Raw genomic sequence first — 26,690 nt, forward strand, 5'->3', positions numbered from 1 at the left:
GCATAAAAATTCAAAGTTTGAAAATTGCAAAATTTTCAAAATTTTCGCCAAATTTCCGTTTTTTTCACAAATAAACGCAAGTGATAGCGAAGAAATTTTACCACAATCATGAAGTACAATATGTCACGAAAAAACAGTCTCAGAATCAGGGGTATCCGTTGAAACGTTCCAGAGTAATTACCTCATAAAATGACAGTGGTCAGAATTGTAAAAATTGGCCTGGTCATTAACGTGCAAACCACCCTCGGGGGTTAAGGGGTTAAGTCACATTTTTATTTAGGTATTTGAAGTGGACAATTCACTTATCATGTGAATGATCCAGCTTTAAAAATGTTGAGTACCTGTTATCAAAAAAGTCTTAAGTGAGAAATTTGGGAGTATTTTGTACACTGAGGAAGGGGTCATGTTGTATGGTGTGGATAACCGGATATGTCAGATATCCCAGCTGATTAATGAGGAGTTAGAATGGGTTTCTCACCCTGCTTCTGTTGATTCCCTGTAGTGGAAAATGAGCAGCTGCTCTCCACTGGATAAGAATGATATTGCCAGGAACAATGAACATTTTGAAGGGAATGAAAGGCTATTTAGACGCAAGAAGGCTCAAGTCATACTAGGTCCTAAGAGGCAGATACCGTGTGGTGCTTACCTTTTTTTTACTACAGAAACTGACATCAAAGTATTCTGCAGTCATCTCTAGTTTAGAAATTGTATAGAATTGTTATATGTTAGGAGAATATTAGATTACTTTATGTAAGGAGCTGTATGGCCACTGTATGTTGGTGTTATATTATCTCCATATGCTGATACTTTGTGGTACTGCTACTAAGGCTATGTGCCCACGATGCAGAAATGAAGCAGAAAATTTCTGCAGCATTTCTGCAACTCACTGGCAGAAAAAACGCATGCAGATTGTGCATGCGTTTTTCCTGCAGAATACATGCGGAATACATGCGGATTCACATGCGTACCCACATGCGTTAACGCATGTGTTTCCGCATGCGGACTGACAAGCACTTTCCAGGCGATAGCATCACTTGGAAAGTGCTTGACAACTAGGTCACGCTATATAAATCCATGCAAAAGGCATGGATTTATATAGTGTGACCGTAAAAATAAAAAAATAAAGCTATACTTACCCCCGATCCCCCGCCGCGTGTGCTGTCGCGCTCATCCTGGCTTCTTCCGGCATCTCGCGAGACAGTCTGCGGTCACATGACCGCGACGTCATCTCAGTTCCTGGAAGGAGAAGCGCTGCAGGGGCCGCCGGACAGGTGAATATAAACTTTATTTATTATTTTATTCTTTTTTTCACAGGTAGAATGGTACCCAGGTCTGGATGAGAGTCTCCCCTCCTCCAGAACTGGGTACCATCCGCACATAGAGACGCATATAATCCGCTTGTACAAATGTACAGACACGGATTCTATGCTTCTCAATGCAAGTCAATGGCGGCGCTTCCGCTGCGCTTCCGCAAAATTAATGAACATGCTGCGGATTTATTTGCGCATGTGCATTGACATTGCGGAATGCCATTGGGGACCATGGGGTGCAGATTACCATGCGTTTTTGATGCGTTTCCGCTGCGGAAATTCCGCAGCAGAAACGCATGAAAAACGCATCGTGGGCACGCAGCCTAAGGCACTATATGGTATACTGCATCACAGTACACCATATAGAATGCCTTCTACAGTGATAAATCTAATTATCATACACATATCCATGATTAAGTCATATTCATAAAAAAGAGCAAAAATCCATTAGGGCTTTTTATTGGAGTGTAAAAAGATACAAGAGTACCACAAATGAAACCTCAAAAACAAGACGAAGACATGTAAACTCATACCAACAGCTATAAGCAAAGGTTTTGGATAAGTGTGACACCATTACTTCTGCCTATTCATTCTAATGCATTCAGGGTCGGACTGGGGCACTGTGACACCGGAGAATTCTCCGGTGGGCCCGGGTCCTCAGCGGGCCCCCGAGCAGGACGCAAGGGGCCCCTGGTTAACATGGCCACCGGTGCTCTACACTGCAAGGGCCCAGAGGGTCAGGAGGCTGTGTCAGGGAGAAAGATGTCGGGCAGGAAGCAGAGGACGATGCTGCGGGGGAGCGTGTTGAGATGTAAGTGGTTTTTTTTTTAACTAATAGACTGGACTGGAGATGGGGAGAAATGGGGACACCAATGGTGATGGAGGAGGTGGGGGGAGATGAGGGAGAGCAATGGTGTAATGGTGGGGGGAGATGAGGGAGAGCAATGGTGATGGTGGGGGGAGATGAGGGAGAGTGATGGAGGAGGTGGGGGGAGATATGCATGGCCAAGTGATGGAGGAGGTGGGGGAGATATGCATGGCATGGTGATGGAGGAGGTGGGGGGAGATATGCATGGCATGGTGATAGAGGAGGTGGTGGGAGATATGCATGGCATGATGATGGAGGAGGTAGCGGAAGATATGAATGGCATGGTGATGGAGGAGTTGGGGGGGAGATAAACATGGCATGGTGATGGAGGAGGTAGTGGGAGATATGCATGGCATGGTGATGGTGGAGGTAGGGGGAGATATGCATGGCATGGTGATGGAGCAGGTGGGGGGAGATATGCATGGCATGGTGATGGAGGAGGTGGGTTGTAATATGACATGGCACTGGTGATGGAGGAGGTGGGCGAGATATGGCAATGATGATGGAGCAGGTGGGGGAAATATGGCAATGATGATGGAGCAGATGGGGGAGATATGGCAATGATGACTGAGCAGGTGGGGGGAGATATGGCAATGATGATGGAGCAGGTGGGGGGGGATATGGCAATGATGATGGAGCAGGTGGGGGGGATATGGCAATGATGATGGAGGAGGTAGGGGGAGATACGGTAATGATGATGGAGGAGGTGGTGGGTGGAGATATGGCAATGATGGAGGAGGTGGTGGGAGGAGATATGGCAATGATGATGGAGGAGGTGATGGGGGAGATATGGCAATGAGGGAGGTGGTGGGGGAGATATGGCAATGATGATGGAGGAGGTGGGGGAGATATGGCAATGATGATCGAGGAGGTGGGGGAGATATGACAATAATAGAGAAGGTGGGGGAGAGCAATGATGGAGAAGGTGGGGGGGAGCAATGATGGGGATGGGAGGGAGCAATGATGGAGGAGGTGGGGGGAGAGCAATGGTGGGTATGGAGGAGAACAATGATGGAGGTGGGGGAGAGAAATGATGGGGAATTATTTGGATGCTATATGCTGTTAATATCTGGTCTGGTCACGGTGTGGTGGCATTTCTCCCTCGTATGTGGTATTATTCGGTCACTATGTGGTGGTAATATGTGGTCTGGTCATGGTGTGGTGGTCTTTCTCCCTTGTATGTGGTATAATTCAGTCACTATCTTGTGGTAATATATGGTCTGGTCATGGTGTGGTGGTATTTCTCCCTTGTATGTGGTATTATTCAGTCACTATGTGGTGGAAATATGTGATCTGGTCATGGTGTGGTGGTATTTCTCCATTGTATGTAGTATTATTCGGTCACTATGTGGTGGTAATATGTGATCTGGTCATGGTGTGGTGGTATTTCTCCCTTGTATGTGGTATTATTCAGTCACTATGTGGTGGTAATATGTGGTCTGGTCATGGTGTGATGGCATTTCTCCCTTGTATGTGGTATTATTCAGTCACTATGTGGTGGTAATATGTGGTCTGGTCATGGTGTGGTGGTATTTTTCCCTTGTTTGTGGTATTATTCAGTCACTATGTGGTGGTAATATGTGGTCTGGTCATGGTGTGGTGGTATTTCTCCCTTGTATGTGGTATTATTCGGTCACTATGTGGTGGTAATACGTGGTCTAGTCATGGTGTGGTGGTATTTCTCCCTTGTAGATGGTACTTTTGGTGTTGGTATAGTGGATTGTGTTGTGTATGGCGGTCATTTGTTCTCTCTGATATTAATTAGGAGAAGATTCCTTATTTCCATTAGTGATTAAATACTTGGAACAAGATGCACTTACAGGAGTTCTCCGGGGAAAACAAGTAATCACCTCTCCACAGGATAAGTGATAAATTATTGATTAGTGGGGGTCTGACTGCTGGGACCCGCACCGATTGGTAGAATGTGGAGCTTTTATCCCCATTAGACTGGAGCTCATGTGCGACTTGACCACTGATCCATTCATTCCCTCAGTGGCTGTTTTTTTTTTTTTTCTGGAAACCCCAAAGAGAATGAATGGAGCTGCGGTCAGACGTCCCACCTGCTGCTGCATTTTAAAAAGGGGATAAGTGTCCTGTCAGGGATAAAACTTCCCCATTCTTCTGATAGGTGCGTTTTCCAATGTTTGGACACAAACGATCAATAAGTGATCACCGATCCTGTGTATCCCATGGGTTGGTGATAACTCGTTTTAACCAAAGAACCCCTTTAATGCCAACTACCATAATTCTACATCCCAGTTATGGTGGAGCATAGTACATGTGCAGGAGCAGCCTGTGATTTACAGTCGACGCTCCACTATAACGGGGATATCGGATAACAGTTATTTGCATATAGCTGTAGGGTGGGCTCTGAGGATCAGTTCCTCCTGTGGGCCCCAGACACCCCAGTCCAACACTGAATGCATTCATTAGAGATGATCGAACATGTTGAAATTCAAATTCAGCAACTTTGCCAAATTTTTCTCAAAAATTCAATTAGGGGTGAATTTATTTGTGGTGAATCTCAAGTAGTTCAATTACTTTGGAATGGGGTGTAGAACATTTTTGCCGACATCCAATACTGTATCCAATCTGTTTCATTGTTGACATAGGAGCGAGAGAGATTCCAACCTTTTGTACTGCAAGAAGGATAAGGCTAAGTTCCCACAATAAGTATTTGGTGCTTTTTTGATGCTGCATATTTTTGATGAACAAAAAAACGCAGCATCTTATGGTTCCAGCAAAGTGAATGGAATTTATAGAAATCTCATGCCCACTTTTATTTTTTTTTAAGCATCATAAACTGACCAGCGTTGCATGTTTCCAATTTGCAACATGTCAATTTCTCTTGTGGTAAATATGAGTTTTATTTGCAGATTTTTCCCAAAGACTTGAATGAGATGAAGAAAATCCATAAGTAAAAAATGCATGTGATACGTACATGACTTTATCAATAAAGTTTTATCAAAGATAAGTAGCAGGAGGTATACAAAACAAAGCAGTTTTATTTAAAACATGACATACCAAAAAGAGACAAAGACATCAACTGAAAAACTGCAATTAAAATTAATGTAAAAAAACACTACGATAAACGCAATGAAAAAAAAGTAAGTAACCTAACATAACTAATTGTTGCAGAATCTGTTATACCGGCTGGGATAGTCTCCCCTAATTGGTTGTGCTAGATCACATGATGTGATAGCAGCAGGGCATTATGGTGAAGCCCACCTGGCCACACCTGTCATTTGCCCGCTCTGAAGAAGTGTGTGAAATGGTGCCTTGCAATATTTTTGGGCCATTCCACGCAAATCAACCAATCTCTGTTTGAATTCACAGAGACTTGCAATATTCTGGAAATCTGAATCTCTGTGGATCGTTCTGATCATCTACATTATTTATATTTTGCTTGGATCTGACTTTTGGATGTAGAATGGACCTTAATGCCACCTTTAATCAAATTAAACTATCCTAATGTCATGCTTCTGGATTCGAACCCTTGATTCTGTGTTTGGCGTCTCTTTCCGCTGAACCACAGCAGATACACATTTTCTTTGGGTGTTTTAGTTCTGTTATCTTTGTTTCTGTCGGTTTTGGGTAACAGGTGTTTTTCATTTACTCTGCCTGTCTGTCCTATCACCTTTCGGGTGCAGCTTTAAATACCTTCTCCTACTGGTGTTTCCTGCTAGTGATAGCCTTTGTTGGATTCAGTCACTGTGCTGTAGTTTACGTTTGTTGCAGTTGCTTTGTGTGTGATTCCTTTTCTCTATAGAGAACTGCTTTTCTTGCGAACTTAGGAGCTGCTAAGGATATTCAGGGTAAGCCGCCATCGAGTGGGGGCACTATTGTGTTACTTTAGGGTGCCAACCTCTGCGGTCAGGCAGGGACAGACCAGGGTCAGAGAAGGGCTTTTCCTAGTCTGAACAGTGACCTGTCAAGTTCAGGTATTTGTATTTCTGGTTTGTACGTTACCCGTGTGACTGTGCTTTGGCAGTCATAACACCTAAACAAAAAATAATTGAAAGAAACACTTTTTTTGTTGTCAAAATGGCCACAACCTAATTTAAGAGTTGTCTAGGATATTTTTTTTTCTAACACCAGGGAGCTGAGGGGAAAAAAAAAAGTTCACCAATTGAACCTCCCCCACTTGAGCGCCACCACAACAGTGTTCCCCTTATGGCTCTGTTCACTTTGCGATCATCCACCAGACATCCATGTAACTTAAGCAACCCATTGAATGCTCAGTCAATCTATCACCCTAGCTGGAAGCAGCTGGATTCCTCCATTCTCTTGTTATATTATGGTTTGTGTGCACTCATGTTCACTGAAGTGGCAGAAGCACTCAGCTGAGTCTTGTGCCCCTTTGACTGTGGCTACCTCTCCTCATACTTAGGGCTCATGAACACGACCGATTATATCAGACGAGTGCTATCTGTGGTTTTCAAAGATAGCATTTGTACCTATGATATTCTATGGGGCTGTGCACATGCCCGATTTTTTTTCCCCAGACTAAGTCCAAGGAAAGCATTGATGACAAGTCTGATTTTGATCGGCGCGTTGGATCAAAATTGACAATGCAAGTCTATGGGTCCGTGAAAAACTTAGGGCTGCATTCGGATGACATCCGAGAGCAGTTAAATCTTCACTGACTAACAGAATGGAGAGGGTGGAGAAACTTTTTTTTTCTCTCCACCTCCAAAAAAAACTGATGGCATGCTGCTCAAACTCTTATCAGAGACTGATCGGATTGTTTTTTCTATGATGGAGAGAAAACGGTTGTGTCCACTACCCATATTTTGAGCCCATATTTGCTCAGTTGTTCTCTACTGTACTAACACCCCTCATCAAAACTTTGGACTTTTCACTATACCATGTCAGAAGTTTCTAAATTGACAGTTACACCTTCAATGGGTTGTCCTTTGGGGCTAAAAATACAATTGGGTTTCATTAAAGTTTTCCATTGTTTGTCTTGTAAAGCCTTTATGTTACCCTTTCTATTGCTGACTGCAGAATAAGTTATCTGAGAATCTGTCAGTGAGCTTGTACTAACTTTCTGAAAGGAGACTTTGTACCTCTTTTATCTGACTCTTTCTGTGCTTCTCTCAGCTGATATATGACCATAGATCCAACAAAGATCTTGAAAAAGTGTAACAGTGCAAAATGTTTATCAAAACGCAATTGCAAAAATGATTTTTAGTACCAAATGCATGAACTAAAATAGAAAAAAAAAGTTTTCATGGACAGTAAATGCATCCTGATTTCTGAAGCAGAAATGTGATGGCAATAATTATGTGAACATATACATCATTGTATTTTGTATGCTGTAGACCACTGTAAATCCATAGGTAGTTTGTATCAGCTGTAAGTCACATAAGGCTATGTTCCCACAATGAGTTTCTGGTGAGTTTTTGATGTTGAAGGTTTTCTGCACCATTTCTGCACCCATTAGGTAAAATCAGTTACTTAAATTTTTTTTGAAAATACGCAGCATAAAAAATTTCTCAGAAACAAATTGTGGGAAGGTAGCCTAGGTCTGCCTTCTCGAATCCAGCATCATTACTTACATAACTGATTGCTCCATCCAATTCTGCTTTTTATTCAACCTTTACAGTATGTAGACACTTCAGAACACCTCAGGCCGGGGATTTAGTGAAGAAACTATCACAAAATATATCACTATTTGCAACGTAATTACACGGCTGATTGGATTACAAAAAAGAAAAATTTTCATTGACCGCTACTTTATGTACAGTCGGGAGTAAAAAAAATTGAAACCTTATAATTTCGAGTCTGTTGAAACAAAGAAGAGCCGGCAAAAAACCTTAGGCAAAGATTTAACTAATACTGAATTCCATGTAAGGATGTCGCCCCTTCAATCATTCAGTTCCTGGGTTGAGAACAATAAGGATTCATGCACATGGCAGAGGCGAGGCTTCAGAATAATCCAAGCCTAAGTTCCCAGATGAGTATTTGGTGAGTTTTTGAGCCTGCAGATTTTCTGCAGCATTTGTGCACCAATTAACTAAAGTAGGTTACTTTTGGGTTTTCATTGCACTTTTGAGTGTGTTTTTTATATGCCTTTGCTTTTTTTGCATGCTACATGCTTTTATCACATCTTTTCAGCTATGGTTTTTGTCTCCTTTTGGTATATCATGTTTTAAACAGAGCTGCTTTGTTTTGAACACTTTTTGATAAAACTGTATTGATCAAGTCATGCGCAGATTACATGCATTTTTACTGCATTTCCACTGCGGAAACGCACTAAAAGCGAATATGCATTTTATATCTGCAAATTTTCCTTATCTCATTCAAATCTATTAGGGAAAATCAGGCAAATAAAACAGTTATTTACAGCAAGAGCAATTGACATGTAGTTTTCAAAAACGCACCGCAGGTCAGTTTTCACTGCAAAAAAAAACAAACTACAGTGGACGTGAGATTCCTATAAATCCCATCCACTTTGTTGGAACTGTAAGACGCTACATTTTATGCGCACCAAAAACTCATTGTGGGAACCTAACCTAAGGATCATTCAGACATCCGTTTTCGGCTTACAAGTGCTATATGTGATTTTCACAGATAGCACTCGTTCCTGTGATAGTCTATGGGGCCATTCACATGTTAAATCGTGGAGACATGTCCGATTTTAATCCAAAAGGCAGATCAAAATTGGTAATGCAAGTTTATGGGTTCGTAAAAAATGCCATCCATTTGTGATCCAATTTTCATGGACTGTCACATAGTAGAAGATGGAGAATCTTTTTTTTTTCTCCATGTAGAAGAACAACGGATGACGTTCGGATGAAAATCTGATCAAAGTATGACTAAAATAATTTGTCCGTTTTTTTCATATGTGAGAAAAATGGACGTCTGATTGAGGCCTATAACTTTCTGTTGCTGTATTATGGAGTTATAGGTATTTTCTCTTGCTCTGTATAGTGGTAATGGTGAGAATATGGGGAGAATAATTGCAGTAATATGGACACAATAGAACATGCATTTTTGGAACACAGATGGTAAAATATAGCGGCGCGAAACCAGGCTTATCATAAAATCTTCAGCACTCGAATGTCAGAAAGAATGAAAGCTGCAGATTTTTCACTATTTTATCCATTCTCATGCAGATCATTATGTCATCCTTTGCCTTTTTTTATTGGTACATCATATTTTTCCCCCGAAACTGGGCAATATCCGTCTACCTACTTAGCCTAAGGTCAGAAAACTACATTTCAGTAGAAACAAACATAAAATTTTAAACTAATGTAGGGAATAAATCCAAAGAGGAAGCAAGTTAGAATTAATACTGAGGTTTTACTGTTAGCCGCAAACCCAGAGATTTAGCATATTCATATTTTACTGTTCCCTAAATTGAGAAAGAAGTAGGCAAACCCCTTGGCAAAGAGGTACACTTGCCCCCCTTCCCTCAACAAAAACTGAAATTAGAATTTACATTAATACTTTTCCTTATAACCAACTTTTAATGGAAGTATGGCATTGTAAACTGATGGCTGTCAGATGTGCATTATCATATGCTTCATGTATCATTCCTTATCTTTATATTACCTTTAGTATTCATGTGAAAAGAGTATGCGGTACATGTATACATCCCAAGATTTTTTGATGTTGCCTCTGATGTCTTGCTGATTTATCTGAGGATTCTTGCTCACTCTTGCTTAAATATGATTCTTATTGGAAAAAAATTAAGGGGCCAAGAAGAATTTTAAGAAGGTATGAGAATGTGTTAACAGTGAAAAATTAAGGTAAGGGAAATAATACGATTGAAAATTTACAAACATAGTGTATATCTCATTATTTATTTCACAACCAGCATTGTTAAATGCCCCTGTGAGTTTATAATAGTTTGCAAAAAAAACTGCTGAAGTGTTCATCCTTGGTATTTTTGTGCCATTTTTCTCTATTGTTACTGCATGTATTGTAAGACACTCCTACAATTTTACAGGCAAAAAATTTAAGTAACGACAATTTTACTAAATTAAAAACATTTATTAAAGTAATGAAACAAGGTTAAAAATTAGTTACTTGACCTTACAGTGGCATCACCAGAGGGAAGAGCTATTAATTTTTAAACATGATTTGTAATGGGTAGTATATATTTAAAAACATGATGATCGGTACAACAATTCATACACGTAGACAACCAGCACTATTAGACACAAAAATTGGCCTCAATAGGAAACCAGATTGCAATAAGGTGGTTAGTGCTGTAAAGGAGTAATTGGATCACTGGGTAATAGATATACCCAACTAATATAATAACAATACATCCCTGGTGTAGCATGGCGAGGTTACATTTGGCACCAAATTTTAGAGGGGTGCAAAATTTCACCCCTTGTGTCCACTGCTGCTTTTTCTTACAGGAGCACAGAGACAACTTTGACATATAGTGGAAATAATTTATAGGAAGCAGACACCACCATGATAATTGGGACTGCACAATGCATAGTAAGAGGTAATAAATGTTTTAGGAAAAAAAGGAACAAAGCAGAAAAAAGGCACTTCCAAAAAGCAAAATCAATACCTTTATTGAAAATCGTGTAAAAGATACAAAAACGCCACCAGTTGCAGACAAATTAAAACCAATTAAAATCTGCACAATACAATGTGCCACAATAGAAAGAACAGTTTTAGCTCAAATAAGAAACAATAGACCCCCTCCCAGGGAATATAAGAAGATATCCTACAAAAAAATTGAGTCTTTATGGAGTCTCAACTATAACGAAGACCTGGAGCAATGGGTAGGATATATGGGACCCCATATTATACATTTTGCTCTTTCCATGTATTTTGCTTTGCATTTACGTTCAATAATATAAAACACTGATGCATTTACATTAACTTCACCCCCTGAGTAAGCCAAAAGTCGGCGATACGCGTGAGTCTCTTTCTGTACCTTACAGGGATCTTATTGTTTATCCAATCCTTATTTATTATTATTTATTGTGCATTTTTTTTATATAGCACTATCATATTATGCAGCGTGTTACAGACATCATAATTGCTGTCCCCACTGGGGCTCACAATTTAAGCTCCCTGTCAGTATGTCTTTGAAGTGTGGGAGGAAACCGGAAAACATTGAACAAAACCCATGCAAACACGGGGAGAACATACAAACTCCATGCAGATGTTGTCCTTGGTGGGATTTGACCACCGGACCACAGCGCTGCAAGGCTGCAGTGCTAACTACTGAGCCACCGTGCTGTCCTCTATTTATTGTCCCTAGACTGGAATTTATTTGATTAACATTTTTCTTTTATTTGCACTTTTACATGATAAATTTGATGCTGTGTTATTTTTCATACACTTTATTCGCTGATTTGTTCATTATACCTCTCTCACGGGAGTTTTAACCCCTTAACGACCGCCGATACGCATAAAAAAGGAGATTGGAAATAAGAGAATAGCGCCCCCCAGAGTCAGAAAATCTCCAGAGTTTCAGCTACTGGGGGTATAAGAGACCCTGGAGAACACGATCAGGTCAGTTTTTTCGGTCCCCAATCACGTGATCGCCGTTGTTCAATGACAAATGACGATCACGTAAAAAAAAAAAAGAGATTCGGTGTAAAAATCATTTCTCTCTCCTCTGACAAGATCTAACATGGCAGAAGAGAGAGAAAGGATATCCACAGGACCCCCACGATACCTAAGTACTGAAACTGCCATCCCCCGGCCCTCCTCCTGCTCCTGAAGCAAAATGGCGGGCACATGCGCAGTGCGCCCGCCAAGATCTGCCGGCTAGCACCAAGAAACTGCAGGAATTCTTTCTATTGGTTCCTGACTTTTGATCACAGACCCTATCACAATGATTAAAAGCTCAATAGTTAGTAAATATGGAAGCACTTGGGCAGTGCACCTTTTAGGTTTGGGGTTAGGCTTCACATTAGAGTTTTTTCAAAAGTTACTAAAAAAATGACGATATAACAACATTTTCATTATGACGACCTAATGATATCAAATTCTGTGTAGGACCTGTAGGTTCAAAATGCTTATTATACCCCTGGATAAAATCGCTGAGGGGTCATTTATTCTGTTATTTAGGCACCTTAGGTGCCTTGCAAATGTAATATGGTGCTTGCAATCTCTTGCAGCCAAATTTGTGTTGGAGCCAAAAATCAAATATTGCTCCTTCCATTCCAAGCCCTGTCATTTGTCAAAAGAGAACTTTTTCACTACATGTGGGGTATCACCGAGCTCGTAATATAGTCGGTAACAAACTGCTGGGTTCACTTTTTAATGTTACCTCATGCAAAAGTGACAAAATTGGGGCTAAAGCAACGTTTTAGAGGTAAAATTTAAATGTATTTTTGTTTCATTGCACTTTACATTTTTCTGTCCAGCATTTGCAGGGTTAAAACATTTCCTGACAACAGTTTTAAAGGATTTGAAGGGTGTGATTTTTAAAATGGTATCACTTTTGGAGAGTTTCCAATATATAGGCCCCTCAAGGTCCATTTAAACCTGAATAGGTCCCAAAGAAACAGGTTTTGTCAATTTGTTGAAAAAAATGAGAAATTGCTGCTAAGCTTTAAACCCCTCTAACATCCTAACAAAATAAAATGACGTTTGAAAAGTGATGCAGATGTAAAGTAGGCATATGGGAAAATGGTATTTATTAATTATCTTGTACAGCATGACTAACTGGTTTAAGGATATAAAGATTGAAAGTTTGAAAATAGAGCGTTTTTTTAAAAATGCTTGCCGAAATTGCGATATTTTCACAAATAAACGCAAAACATATCGAACGAAATTTACCACTATTGTGAAGTACAATATGTCACGAAACACAATCACAGAATCAATAGGATCTGTTGAAGCGTTCCAGAGTTATTACCTCATAAAGTGAGAGTGGTCAGAATTCTAAAATTTGGCCTGGTCATTAAGGTCAAAATTAGCTCGGTCACTAAGAGGTTAAAAAAACAAACTCTGCAAATTTAAATTGGCAATCATCTGAAGATTTTTCATGATTATTCCTTACCTATTAGAGAATCTGTTTCCGTGTCTCAGATAGAGGAAGTTCCAGCTTCTTCATAAAACTAAAACAAAAGACAAAATAATGTGAGATCTTACAGCCCAGTACACACTTGTAACATATCTGATACACTATGTTTAGAATAATTTCTTATATAGCACTGCTCATAGATGCATTTCATGGTAAAAAAAAAAAAAAAAAATTGATAAAATTATAATTGATGAGACTGCAGATTCCAAGCAACATAATTCTCAATGAGTTCTTGAGCTCTTTATCCATAACGGACATCCCCGGCTGTGGCCTGTAAGTACTTAGATCAATAAGCTTCCTAAATAGGTTAAGAAAGCAGATTAAAGTACCTAAAGAAACATTGCCTGGTATCTAACTACACTATTTGTGTGTTTTTTTTCTGCCAAAAACAAAGAATATATTATATATTTATATTGTAGACGCCCTTTGTGTGCTTATTTTCTGGACAATTGAAATCCAGCAAATTAGAATAACTGGGTCACCATAGGTGTCATGTACGGTTCTGCATAATGCACAACTCTGGATAATGTGAAAGTGACATGCTCCACAAAGCTGACATTTTTTCCAGCTATTTTCATAAACCCTGTACTGGTTTACGAAGTTGCAGAGCACAGTAATTCCTGTTACTTTATGTTTCCAAAGCCACTCACTATCAAAGTTCACCCTCCTTATAAGATCACATATGCTGCTCTGCTCTTATAAGGCATACCTCTGTTCAATAACCATAAAATAGGACCCATAACATATAATAGATTCACAATGATATTCAATGGAAAAAGTCTGATTCTTTTTGTATACCTAAACAGAAGTTTGGTTCCCACTTACAATTTAGAAAAGCCTCCATAAATTCCTACAATCATAGCTCACAACCATAGCCCTGTTCATAGAACTCTTCATTGGTCATATGGTCAGAGCTTTGGGCCACAAACAATTTTAATAGATTACAAGGCAACGTTCCCACGATGAGTTTTTGACGCTGCATATTTACAAAAAAATTAAAGTAACCAGTTTACTTAAGGGGTGTAAAAATGGTGCAGAAATTCTGCAACATCAAAAACTCAACAAAAGCTCATGGTGGGAATGTAGCCTAAGTGTTCGAAAGCTATACTTTTAGTTTTGCACAGGCTCTGTCAGACTGGAGGCATTACACCCAGAGTGAACTCTTAAAAAAATTCACTGACATTTTAGATATATACAAAAACAGTGCAAAATGGGTGCAACCAAATGAGAGGAAACTGTACTTTCAGACAGCTGCTGCAGTACTTCTTGCTGGAAAATGATAGGCTTGTCACTATACAACATACATAGAAGGCTGCTAATCAGTGATGTGGGTGGGATTACACAGTGCTCAACATCACAGCTGCGTTAGATCTACAACAGAGAAAACTGACTATCATAACTGCTTCACTCAGTATACTAAGTGATACTGTCACGGGTGTGTCAGGTGTAATAGACAGTCGCCCTGGATCTGGCTGTATAAGGTCACTGCACTTGTCATTATACACGCCTTCCTAATCCTTCTTCCTTTTGAACCCAGCGGCGACCTCCCTCCTGCTGCTGATTGACACACCCTTGCCTGGGAATTAAAAACACTCAGTTTGCTCCAGGAAATCACCGGTGATACTTCTATGTACCTTTGTGTAGGCTTGGAGCACTAGCAGTCGACTAGCTTCTTCTCTGGTGCCCTTGGAGGACAGTTGGCGTAACTCCTTTGGTGTCTCCTTAAGCTAAGTTTATCCCTTTTGTTTGTCTACCTTGTTGTCTTTAGTTTGTAGTAGAGCGTGACCAGTGCTCACCCCTCCCCCTCCCTATCTAGGGCCAAGCTCTAGGGACATCCAGGGCTTAGATTCCTGCTCGGCGATAGGGGTGGAACCTATATAGGGACGGTAGGGTAGGCAGGGTGTTATTAGATCTGCCTATTGGTCTCCACTCCCCCCCTTTCCCTACTGTTTGGGCTTCCTCCCCCTCTTCCCTTCGTGTTGCACTTAGTGTTTCCCACACCTTGCGTGACAGATACATCGCTGAAATCAGCAGGGCTGTGGAGTCGGAGCCGGAGCCTATTTTGGTGGAATTGGAGTCGGAGTCGGTATAAAATGTACCGACTCTGACTCCTAAAATATATAATACATTGGGTACAGTAGTTCAATGCAGTTTGTGGGGAATATTTTTTCATAAGAATTTGGAAAAGTTATGAAATGTCCTATAAATGTCTGTCCTATTCCTGATCTAAGGGTCTACTTTTACCTGACATTAATCTGTGCTACAGTAAATTTATCACTGAAACATGAGCCATGTATGAGGGAGTCAGAGTCGTGGAGCTGGAGTTGGAGTCAGTGTCATGGAAATTGAGGAGTTGGAGTCGGAGGTTTGGCTTAACAACTCCACAGCCCTGGAAATGAGGGCCTCTATCCTTTACCTCATGCTGCTGTCGGATAACATAGCATAAACCTGCTGACAGATTTCCTTTAAAGGAAAGCTATTATCAAAAAATGAACTATTGATTAAATAAGGTTTTCTGTTTTACATGTAGCTTTAGAACATTTTAACCAATCATTTTTTTTCATATCACTACTTTTATTAAATAAATATATATATATATACAGTACAGACCAAAAGTTTGGACACACCTTCTCATTTAAAGATTTTTCAGTATTTTCATGACTATGAAGATTGTACATTCACACTGAAGGCATCAAAACTATGAATTAACACATGTGGAATTATATACTTAACAAAAAAGTGTGAAACAACTGAAAATATGTCTTATATTCTAGGTTCTTCAAAGTAGCCACCTTTTGCTTTGATGACTGCTTTACACACTCTTGGCATTCTCTTGATGAGCTTCAAGAGGTAGTCACTGGAAATGGTCTTCCAACAATCTTGAAGGAGTTCCCAGAGATGCTTAGCACTTGTTGGCCCTTTTGCCTTCACTCTGCGGTCCAGCTCACCCCAAACCATCTCGATTGGGTTCAGGTCTGGTGACTGTGGAGGCCAGGTCATCTCGCGTAGCACCCCATCACTCTCCTTCTTGGTCAAATAGCCCTTACACAGCCTGGATGTGTGTTTGTGGTCACTGTCCTGTTGAAAAATAAATGATGGTCCACCTAAACGCAAACCGGATGAAATAGCATGCCGCTGCAAGATGCTGTGGGAGCCATGCTGGTTCAGTATGCCTTCAATTTTAAATAAATCCCCAACAGTGTCACCAGCAAAGCACCCCCACACCATCACACCTCCTCCTCAATGCTTCACGGTGGGAACCAGGCATGTAGAGTCCATCCGTTCACCTTTTCTGCGTCGCACAAAGACACGGTGGTTGGAACCAAAGATCTCAAATTTGGACTCATCAGACCAAAGCACAGATTTCCACTGGTCTAATGTCCATTCCTTGTGTTCTTTAGCCCAAACAAGTCTCTTTTGCTTGTTGCCTGTCCTTAGCAGTGGTTTCCTAGCAGCTATTTTACCATAAAGGCCTGCTGCACAAAGTCTCCTCTTAACAGTTGTTGAAGAGATGTGTCAGCTGCTAGAACTCTGTGTGGCATTGACCTGGTCTCTAATCTGAGCTGCTGTTAACCTGCGATTTCTGAGGCTAGTGACACGGATAAACTTATCCTCAGAAGCAGAGGTGACTCTTGGTGTTCCTTTCCTGGGGCGGTCCTCATGTGAGCCAGTTTCTTTGTAGCGCTTGATGGTTTTTGCAACTGCACTTGGGGACACTTTCAAAGTTTTCTCAATTTTTCGGACTGACTGACCTTCATTTCTTAAAGTAATGATGGCCACTCGCTTTTCTTTACTTAGCTGCTTTTTTCTTGCCTTAATACAAATTCTAACAGTCTATTCAGTAGGACTATCAGCTGTGTATCCACCTGACTTATGCACAACACAACTGATGGTCCCAACCCCATTTATAAGGCAAGACATCCCACTTATTAAACCTGACAGGGCACACCTGTGAAGTGAAAACCATTTCCGGTGACTACCTCTTGAAGCTCATCAAGAGAATGCCAAGAGTGTGCAAAGCAGTCATCAAAGCAAAAGGTGGCTACTTTGAAGAACCTAGAATATAAGACATATTTTCAGTTGTTTCACACTTTTTTAAGTATATAATTCCACATGTGTTAATTCATAGTTTTGATGCCTTCAGTGTGAATGTACAATTTTCATAGTCATGAAAATACAGAAAAATCTTTAAATGAGAAGGTGTGTCCAAACTTTTGGTCTGTACTGTATATATATAGTAATCCTGCAATTTTTACACTCGCCACTGAGGCTTTTGTAGACCCATACTTCTCGTCCTTTCAGGAAAAGTTTACAGCAAGGTTCCATATTATCAGAGGCAGGATTGCAGGATTACAATGACCGGTAACACCTCTATTGAAAAGATAGAGTCGGGATCCAACCATTGTGGCAATGTACACGTGTTGTTTCCTGAAACAACAAGAAGTTAGCGTTCAAAAAAGCCCCGGTGGCCAATGTGAAAATCTGTATTTTTAATACGGATTTAGATATTTAAAAAAAAATCTGTGTTAACTATTTTTTAAAAAAAAATACATGTAAAACAAAAACCTGGGTCATTAGTTTCCCTTAAGGGCTTTTTTTTCATAGAAAGCATTTATCACCTATCACACTAGAATGGGGGCCTGATCCTTTTATTTGTTGCTGTGAAGAGAACTTTGCAAAAAACGATGGTCGTGAATACGCCTTGAAGTGATTCATGGGTCAATTATTGTTATAGGTCACAGGTTTCTGAAAATGATATTGATAACTGTAAATGAAAAAATATAAAGATAATATAAGAAGGATGATTGTCATGACGGAAACGAGTCAACAGATGGAAATCAGATCTTTGCTTATGGACCTTAAAGCTACACATGATACATGTTTATTTTATTTAGTATTTTTTTGCATCTGGTAAGTTTTCCACCCAGCAAATAGTTTTACCATATATGCTTTACATCACAGATGGACAGACACATCTTGTACTGTACAGTATAAATATTTTAAGATCCACTGCAGGAAGTCTTTGTTCCTGAGCTTGTATGTGTAAGCCTACCATGGGAAATTCTGTCCTACTGAACTAAGAATTACCCAGTATGATATTGATAATTAATGGATCCTTTAAAAACACATGGGGATCATAAGTACGTTACAAAAGTTGATTCTAGTACAAAGAAAAAAAGGTATTATTTTTTGCAATTAGTTATTTCTAAGGACAAGTCAGGGACTAAAATGTCCAGGAATTTCCAGAAAACCCGGGTCTGCCTTCCTTTGGAAGTTAGGGAAACTTGGCAACCATAATAAAGAATTCAGTCTTGTATCCACAAACTCCTCTGTACAAGATTTCTTTTCTGAAATGCAGCCTTGAGTAGGAGTATTTTCCAGAACAGGAAATGAAATGATCACTCAATGAAAAAAAAAACCCATCCATTTGCCTGGGTGTGAATTGCCGTTGAATATATTGAGCTTTTAGATGCACTTATGTAGAAGCTTCTGTTTCACGAATAGATAGCCCCTATGATTACTTTAAGCCTGATTAGGATATAGGCAATTTAGCAAGGAACAAGGTAACTTAGTTAGCATTCATCTACCTCTTCTGCACAGCCATTTGATCTCCCTCAAGGTCACTTTCTTAGTAACTTGATGAGCATTACATCATCCCATACAACAGGACAGTTATATCACCAATCGATAAGGAGGACTCTGCAGTACAGGAGCATCCCTTTGTACTTCAGAATCGGGTTACATCTCTACAGGCGCATCCAGCATTAAAGGGCATTTTTCACATTAAAAGCGTTGGTGAATACTCTTAGAACAAAATCCTGAATTATTATTTGTTGCTTTGGTGCTTGGAAAATTATGCAGTATATAGCATAAAAACTGATTTTCTCCCCCAGAGATAAAACACAAATGTATAGACAGAGTTCACAGACAGTCACATTATCCTACGGCTATAGCGCACACAATGGTGCCGGCACAGAAAAGACACAAATCATGGAAAAGCCTAGGCACATCTTGTTGGCTAAAAGTAAGCTATAAAATCTATCAAATAAAAACAAGGTTGAAAAAAGGAAGAAATGGTAAAAAAAAATAATCACTTCCAATAGGATAATCAGTAGAACTATGCCCTCTAGAGATATGGCAATGTTTTTCAGCATCTCAGTCTGGATTTTCAGTAATAAGGGTCGTGCACATGACCTTATTTTCATTCCGACAAAGCATCAGATCGCACTAGAACCAAGGTTAATTTATGGGGTCATGAACATGTCCACTTTTTACCTCAGATGGAGCCAGTCCAAGGAAAAAAATTGCAATGTGCCAGAGTTGGATCGCACTCGGCTATACAAGTGTGTGGAAAAAAAATCAGACTGCACACGAATGACATGTGAGTGCAGTCCGATTTCCATAAACTGACCGAATGGAGAAGATAGGATAATTTTTTTTTCCCTGTCGTGTCCTTATCAGAGAAAATCGGAACACCCTATGATCACAATTTGATTAAAATTTGATCAGAGTGTGATTAGCATAATCAGCCCGATTCTCTCAGATGAGAGAAAATACACTGGTTTGACCCTAGCCTTGCTGATATACTGTCAGTATGGAAATACTCAATAATTATTTCACATCTTTCCAGCCACCTTTAATAAAGTGCCTATAGACATTTATCTACAATTGATTAAAATAGACATTTTCAACCAAAATAATAATTAATTGGTTAAACTTTAGGAATGAGCAATTGTTTTAGAGCCGATCGATAACATTCTGTTGGTATCATAGAGACAGATCATGTAGCTGCTATGGGGCACTTAGAAAATTCCAAGACGACTTTGATCTCACCCTGTTTTTCTACTGGTTAGCAAAAACCTGTGGCGAATCCCTTCTCCATAAGCCCGGTATTGTTACAACAGGGGTGTAAGAATGAGGCCAGGGGTGAAAGAATAATTTTAGAGGGCGACTAGGTCTTCTGTTGGTGATAAAACCAACCATAATGTGATGCCATTTGTGGCCCCCTCAATTCTATTTTCACCATTGATGAGTGCCATCGATGATGTCCACTGTTGAATTCTTGCTATATTTTTATTAACATTCTTAATTTGTCAAATGTAATGTTAATACCAGTATCTATTATGTGCGGCATTTACACTGCACAATTAAAATAAATGAAGCTTCACTACAGTCGGCATTTCAGTTTTTTAAGAGGGATAAGGGAGTGGAATCCATGATTTACAAGTATTGTCCAATTGCAGGTTACAACAATGGATACTGCGACACAATGGCTAGACTGTTTTGTCTATCCATTTAACAGGATAACAACTGGAGACCTCTCAGATAATTCCCATTCTTTAAATATCTGTAGTTACGCTGTAGCCAATTTTCTTTTTTTTACTAGTCTAGGACTATAAATGACGATTCACCAAAATACAGTGTGCAGAATACACAGACCTGTACGTTAGTAATGGAGCTGTATCTTTTAGCTTAAGCAATACACAACATACAAAGCAATTTTTACGGTGCATAGGGTGAATTGAAGTTGTCAGAATCTCTGTAGTCGTCTATTGTCAAATCAGAAAACCAATCAATTGACCACGGCCATTTACTCAAATCTGCCACGCAGTTTAACATGAAATGTATGGTTTTGATTTAAAGGGGTTGTCCCCTTTCAAAAAATCTTGGTCCTGGGGTTCAGTTTGTTATAAAAAATCAAACCGCCTTTACTCACCATGCCTGGGTTCACAGTTGAGTCTCTGCCACAGCTTCCAGTATTGGCTGTGACACTCCCATCATGTCGACAAAACGCCAGCCAATCAGCGAGCTTAGTGGCTCTGCCCATGTAGAAGGAACATCCCGATCAGAACCGCTGAACTCCGTAATTGGCTGCCGTGTTGTCGACATGATCTCAGCGCTATTGCCATGGGCGCAGTATCAGAGCTGGACCTGGGGATGGTGAGTAAAGTGTTGATAGATTTGTTTTTATAAAAAACTGTGGCCAGAGACCAAGATTTTCTGAAAGGGGGCTAGAGGGCTACATATTTTCTGTAGACATGTCCTATGACTTCTTGTTTGCCCCCAGTCTTTTCCTTGCACCCAAAAACTGCCAATAAAATATGCTGTACTGGCATCCTAAATATGTACTTAAGTGGAGAGGTCACTGCCTCTCACAAAATCTCCCCACTCACCTTCTTCTGTGATAAACATTAGTGATGAGCGAGCATGCTCGCTACTGCTCGGTGCTCGCCCGAGCATCTCACTGCTCGAGATGCTCGGCGCTCGCCGAGTATTTCCGGGGTTGCTCGGCGGGAGCTCGGGTCTCCTCCCTGCATGTTTGGCACTATTTACAGAGCCAATGAACATGCAGGGATTGCCTGCCACTCACTGTAATGCCGTAGCCATGTTGGTTGTGGCATTACAGTGATTGGCTGGCAGCACAGCGTCATCAGGTCTATATGAGACCTGGCGCCGCCATGCTCGTCACAGTCACTCCGGAATCAGACAGTGTAGGGAAAGCTGCTGCTGAGCTAGGGAGAGATTCGCTTGTTTCTAGTTAGTGTAGGTGTACCAAACTATATTAGAGACACATATCCAACTCAACAAACAGTCCTTCTGATGAGGACTAATCCATCTGCAGAGATATCAGGCAGGCAGTGTATATAGGAAAAAATTGGAGAAAACGACAGGTAGAATAGTGGAAATATATAAATTAATTTTATTAGGAAATATCAATAAAAATTGTATAAAGACAGCATACAAAGTGGATACAACAAGATATGTACATAAATATAACCCTATGTAAGGAATAGTAAAGAGAGTAAAGTATAATGGAATTCAGACTCGAAGCAATATGAAAGCAGAGAACACCGTATCAGATAAATAAATTCACTGGAGGGGACTGATGTCAGGGAGGGGACTGATGTCATCCTGGCCGCCCCAATGTCCCTCACATGTTCGCGGACCCAAACCCGAAGTTCCGTCTGAGCTTCTCCTCCTCCTAAGACTCAATTTGCCATTCAAATTTATATGTACCGTGTGTGTTATTTCACATTCATGTTGCTATTGCTCCTATACTTGGTTTCTGATTCCGTGTACCTGGTATATACACTGTGTGCAGAATTATTAGGCAAGTTGTATTTTAGAGGATTATTTTTATTATTGATCCACAACTACTGTATGTTCTCAATCAACCCAAAAGACTCACCTTTAGGCTTATGTTTGTTATGGCTATGCCAAGTTGTTTAAAGGCAGTGTATATAGGCAGGCATGCAGGGTATACAGCAGACTGCAGTGCACATAGCACAAGAGGCTCCATTCCAGTTTTGTCTGCTGCTGCTGTTAGATATTTCTAGAAATAGGCCCAGGTCTCAGGGGCCAGGAATAATTTCTTTTGGATCTTAATCCTCATTATTTGCTTAAAAAGCAATCCAGAGAACATCGCTGTTCTGCGCCATTTGCTTGTTGACACTGCAGAATACAGCCAGCTCCTTTCCATATTACAGCGCTAAAAATCCAGCTGTTTAAAACTGTGGTTTGTCCGTCACATGGATCACATATAATTGCACTGAAAATACTGCCATTTCTGGCATCCATTAAAAATTTGTTTAAGTGTGTCAGTGAAGCAATTGACAGCAGTTTGCTGTTCAAAATAGTTAACACGGCAGTGTTAACATTAGATAGGTGGTCCGCGGCCACTAATGTATGAGAATGAGAATTAGTTAGATAACTATATTCGTGTAATAAGCAATATTGCAGATTACAATATCTGACTTTACTCTACTGCCTGAACCTATGCCAATATTTTTTAATTTACTATCCTTATAAGAGCTATATGCTTTAATAAAAGTTAAGTTTTAAGGGCTTTAGTTTGGGGTTCTAGTTGCCAACAGGCAAAATGTTGTCAGTGAAGCAATTGAAACCGGTCTGTTCAAAATAGTTACCTACAGGCCAGGTATTTAAAACTGTGGTTTCTCCGTCACACGGATCACATATAATTGCGCTGAAAATACTGCCATTTTTGGCCTCCATTCAATTTTTCTTCAGTGTGTCAGCAAAGTTTTTGGCACCGGTTTGGTGTTCAAAATAGTTACCTACAGGTCAGGTATTTAAAACTGAGGTATGTCTGTCACACGGATGACATATACGTTTTCTGAAAATTCTGCCATTTCTGGCCTCCATTCTAATTTTTTTTCAGTGTGTCAGCAAAGTTTTCAACACCGGTTTGCTGTTCAAAATAGCTCCTTTACAGGCCAGGTATTTAAAACTGTGGTTTCTCCATCACACGGATTACATATAACTTCGCTCAAAATTCACCCATTTGTAGTGAGCGTGGAAGATATTGTCCTCCATTTAAAATGGGCAAGGCGCGTGGCAAGGGACGGGGAACTGAACGTGATGGTGATGGTGCATGCAGAGGCCGAGACCAAGGCCGTGGGCAAGCTGAAATTGTGCCACAACAAACACCCACATCTTCTCGCCCGACCTTCCTGTCCCAATTCCTAGGGGACCGCAGCACATCAATATTGAACCCAGAGCAGTGTCAAAAGGTTGTTGGTTGGAAAGCGGATAATGCTTCCAGTCACTTAGCCACGACCACCACCACCACCCTGTCTTCCACACGGTCAAGTCTCATAAGCCGTGAGTCTGGACCGCATATTCCTCACCCTGATCCTCCTTCCTCCCAACATGCCGAGTGCCCGGAGACAACTGATCCCACACTTGGACACTCTGAAGAGCTGTTCACTTTTCCATGTATAGATTCGGGCCTCTCGCCCGGTCCACTTGAAGCAGGGCAAGAGGAGATCGCATGTAGCGATGCCCAAATATTTGAGCAGCCACGGTCACACGAAGGCGACGGTGGGAAAGTGTCACAAGAGGTGGACGATGATGAGACACAATTGCCGGAAAGTCAGGAGTAGGACCAGGGTGCGGAAGTAGAAGACGAGGTGGTGGATGATATAGCAACTGACCCAACCTGGCAGGAGGACTTGCAGAGCGAGGACAGCAGCACACAGGGGGAGGTAGGCAGAGCACCCCAAAAGGCAGGAAGAAGCAGTGTGGTGGCCAAAGACAGAAGGCAGGCAACCATTCCCTGTAACACCAACACAAAGGAAGTTGCCAGTACAACTGTTAGGTCTTCCCGAGTCTGGTTGTATTTTAAAGACTCTGCCGATAACCCCAAAAAGGCCATTTGCACCACCTGCCAGGCCAGCATCAGCAGGGGTGGCAAAACTAGCAGCCTGACCACCACCAGAATGATCAGGCATATGGCAGCAAAGCACCCGACTTTGTGGGCCGAACCCCAGGGTCCAGGAACAGTGTCTGCGGGTGGCACCATTGCTTCTTCCGCTGTTGTGCATGCAAGCCAATCCCCTGTCCATGGTGCATGCAAAGATGCCTACTGCCCTGCACCTGTCATTGCACACTCTCAAGCAGCAGCATCGGAAAGCACGTCCACATCCTTGTCCCAGCGCAGCGTTCAGTTGTCCATACCCCAGTCCTTGGAAAGCATGCGCAAGTACTTAGCCAAAGCCCCACAGCCAACACTACTAAATTCCCACATTTCATGACTGCTTGCGCTCAAAACGTTGCCTTTTAGGCTTGTGGAGACGGAAGCATTCCGCAATCTGATGGCGGCGGCCGTCCCTCGGTACTCGGTCCGCAGCTGCCACTATTTCTCCCAGTGTGCCGTCCCCGCATTACACAAGCACGTGTCCTAAAACATTAGCCGTGCCCTCAACAACACAGTAACCGGGAAAGTCTACGTAACCACGGACACGTGGACAAGTGCTTGTGGGAAGGGACAGTACATCTCGCTGACGGCACACTGGGTTAAAATTGTGGAAACCGAAACCCAGTCGGACCTTGGGACTGAACACGTCCTCCCGACGCCAAGGATTGCGGGCCCTAGGTCAATCAGGGTTGCCCCCACAGTCTACAGGTCTTGCACCTCATCCTCCTCAGCCTCCTCCTCCTCTTCAGCCTCCATCTCCGAAATGACCACATCAGTCACAAGCTGGAAGCACTGCAGCACTGCCTCGGCCAAGCGGCAACAGGTTGTGCTGAAGCTAATATGCTTACGTGACAAACCAAGCAATGCTGAAGAGTTGTGGACAGCTCTGAAAGAGCAGGCAGATCGGTGGCTCACATCACTGAACCAACAGCCAGGCATGGTCGTGTGTGACAATGGCCGGAACCAGGTGGCAGCTCTGGGGCGAGCTCACACACGTACCATGCCTGGCCCATGTGCTTGACCTCGTGGTTCAGCGGTTTCTCAAATCCTACCCGGAGCTGCCGGATCTGCTTGTTAAAGTACGCCACCTGTGTGCCCATTTTAGAAAGTCACCTACAGCTTCCGCTGCCCTTGCCGTGTTTCAGCAGCGTTTGCAGCTTCCGGCTCACAGACTGGTGTGTGATGTTCCCACGTGTTGGAACTCTACATTGCAAATGTTGGGAAGGATTTGTGAGCAGAAGAGGGCAGTTGTTGAGTACCAGCGTCAACTAGGCCGTCGGTATTCAGTTCAGACTCCACACATAAGACCTCAGGAGTGGACATGGATGTCAGACATGTACCATCCTCCAAAACTTTGAGGACTCCACCAAGATGGTGAGCGGCGATGATGGCATAATTAGCGTCACCATCCCGCTTCTCTGTCTTCTGAAATACTCTCTGCTCACAATCAAAGAGTATACATTGCAGGTGGAGCATGATGAGATGGAGCAAGGAACCATACAGGGTGATTACACACAGCCAAGCCTCATCTCATCCCAATGTGGATTGGGTAACAATGAGGAAGAGGAGAAGGAGGAAGAACAGGAGCTAGTTTCATGCACTATAGACGGTACTACCTGCACAACTGTCATATCGTCTGTTCAGTGTGGATGGCCAGAGGACAGAGAGGAGGAGGAGAGGAGAGCATGGTCAGTCATCCTCTTGGTGAGGACATGGAAGTCTTGCCTGTTAGCAGTCTGGCACACATGGCTGAGTTTATGTTACGCTGCCTTTACCATGACCCTTGCGTTCTCAAAATTTTGGGTGACAGTCATTACTGGTTGGTGACACTTCTAGACCCACGCTACAAGGAGAACTTTATATCTCTCATTCCTGAGACGGACAGGTCTACAAAAATGGGGCAGTACCAGAAGGTCCTTGTTGCGGAACTATTAAAAAAATTCCCATCTGAAAACGCTGGTGGCAGAGGTCACAGTTCGTTGGACAACCAAGTAGTACAGGTGAGAGAGACACAACTTCAATCCAGCAGAGGCAGGGGAACACTGTCAAAGTTCTGTGAGAATTTTCTCAGCCTCTCCCATCGCACAAGCCCTGAGGCGTGGGGTACCCTTACAAGGAGTGCAAAGTTTGGGAAGATGCTGAGGGAGTACCTTGCCGACCGCACCATCGTCCTCCGTGATTCCTCTATGCCTTATAATTACTGGGTATCCAAGCTGGACACGTGGAATGAACTGGCTCTCTACGCCTTGGAGGTCCTGGCCTTCCCTGCCGCCAGCGTTT

At 41.6% G+C, this 26,690-nt stretch overlaps 1 protein-coding gene across 4 annotated transcripts in view; it reads right to left on the bottom strand.

Annotated features, from left to right (window-relative positions):
- The window catches only part of ATXN1 (ataxin 1), a 379,017-nt gene that overhangs the window by 136,888 nt on the left and 215,439 nt on the right, over positions 1-26,690 (bottom strand). For all 4 annotated transcript variants that reach the window (XM_073678801.1, XM_073678804.1, XM_073678803.1 and 1 more), the window contains exon 4: positions 13,169-13,226. The gene's annotated coding sequence lies outside the window, so the exon portion shown is untranslated. The remainder of the gene's footprint in view (positions 1-13,168; positions 13,227-26,690) is intronic.

This window comes from Phyllobates terribilis, unplaced genomic scaffold (genome assembly GCF_046119375.1).
Source record: "Phyllobates terribilis strain yellow unplaced genomic scaffold, ASM4611937v1 Scaffold_4__5_contigs__length_816908805, whole genome shotgun sequence".
NCBI classification, from domain to species: Eukaryota; Metazoa; Chordata; class Amphibia; order Anura; family Dendrobatidae; genus Phyllobates; species Phyllobates terribilis.